Source organism: Choristoneura fumiferana, chromosome 17 (assembly GCF_025370935.1).
Source record: "Choristoneura fumiferana chromosome 17, NRCan_CFum_1, whole genome shotgun sequence".
NCBI lineage: Eukaryota > Metazoa > Arthropoda > Insecta > Lepidoptera > Tortricidae > Choristoneura > Choristoneura fumiferana.
In genome coordinates this window covers 16529830-16531870 of record NC_133488.1, presented here as the reverse complement: position 1 = coordinate 16531870, position 2041 = coordinate 16529830, and positions in this window count along the sequence as shown.

The window sequence follows — 2041 nt, the reverse complement described above, 5'->3', positions numbered from 1 at the left end:
GTGCGGCGTTTGCGGTCTCATTTAAACAAAACTATCGGTAATGGGTAATTGAATAAATGTTTAATTACTTAATTAGACACGCAAGTACGGACAAAGCGACCACAGTCGTACCAAAGGTTCCGTTTAATTCTGACTAAGGCGCAATGAACCATTAGGGAATACGGTATTTGACTATTTTGTATATGTTTTATAAATTAAAACTACACAATGCCTGTTATCGAATAGAAAAACAATTTTTAAGCTACCTTTATAAATAACAAAGTTATAAAGGTTTGAAATTCACGATTAGACAGAGAAAGACATACTGGCATGTGACGTCACACGCCAGTACCGCTATACTTGCTGCATAGAGAAAAGCGTTTGAGAAAGAGACAGGTATATAGAATTTTCAAAAAATCACTATAATTCCAATTTTCAACCGATTTAAAATTTCTCTTCGTTAAACACTATCTGTATATCTATATTTTCATAATAATCAGTTGTCAAATACCGTATACTACGATGATTCATTGACCGATATTCCTAATTAAGTTATCTATAGTGAGTGAGTTATAGTGTTAAGCTGTGGTGGCCAAGTGGTTTGACCTAGGTCTCTTAAGCAGAGGCTCGTGGGTTCAAACCCCGGCTCGCAGCTCTGAGTTTTTCGAAATTCATGTGCGGAATTACATTTGAAATTTACCACGAGCTATACGGTGAAGGAAAACATTGTGAGGAAACCTGCACTTAACCTGAGAAGCAATTCAATAATGCGTGTGAAGTTCCCAATCCGCACTGGGCCCGCGTGGGAACTACTGCCCAAGCTCTCTCATCTGACAGAAGGCCTGTGCCCAGCAGTGGGACGTATATAGGCTGGGATGATGAAGTTATCTATCATTTCATTATTAGATATTGATCCCATACAATTAAAGGTACAATACAACACTACATTACATTGCCATTAATCTATAGGTAATAATTATTGTTTGTTACAATAGGTAGGTACAATAATAATTAATAATACAACACAATCCAATTTGTTTATTATGCCAAACCTTATCACGTCAATACAAAATATAATTGGTCCTAAATTCAAAATTAATAGAAAAAGTAATGTAAAAAAACTGTCTTCAAAACTGTTTAACTACAAGGGAGAAATAAAAGTTATATCAATCAATCAATATCATTTATTTGTGATCATAGGTAAATAATTTTAATAAATCTAAAGTAGGTAAATATGTCAACTATCTTTTAAGTGTATATAAGCAGAAGTTTTTTTTATGTAAGAGGTGGCAAAAGAGCATGAGAGTCACTTTGATGGGAAGCAATCACAGCCGCCCATAGACACCCGCAACGCGAGGGGTGCCTAGGTATCACAGGTGTGTTGCCGCCTTGCCGGCCCTTGAGCGAGAAGTTAACTACTCATGTAAGTATTTCTTCATAAACCAAAGCTGGCTTTATTTCTAAAATTGTGTGTGATGTCTAGCCCAGAGATGAATTGAAGTTTTGAATTCGAGAGATAAATTTATACCAGTAATTTTTTTTGCTTCCTTTTTAACAGCCGAAGCAAAAAGAGGGGTGTTATAAGTTTGACCGCTATGTGTGTCCGTCTGTATGTGGCACCGTAGCTCTTAAACGGGTGGACCGAATTGAATGCGGTTTTTTTATTTGAAATCAGGTTTTCTAGCGATGGTTCTTAGACATGTTTTATCAAAAGTTTTTGTTGGTAGGCTTTAAAAACGTTAGATGGATAAGTGGGCATTCTTCTTCTTTCAGTGTCTCTTCAATCCTGAAGGTTGACCGTTAGCTTTTTGAAGTCGTCTCTTTCAGGTATATAGGTAGGTATTAAAATGATGCCATAAAGCGAGAAGTGCATAAACTTATGTTGTTAAGGTTTTTTAGCCACAATGGCAAGAACAAGCATTGAAGTTTTCTCTTCTCTGTCTGTTTGGAGTAGGTAGGGCGCACTCAATACATGCAGCCAGCGTGATGCATAATACGTAGGTAGATAGATATTCTGAAAATAATTTAAGACGTTTTTGACCACTTTTAGTATAGGAGTTAT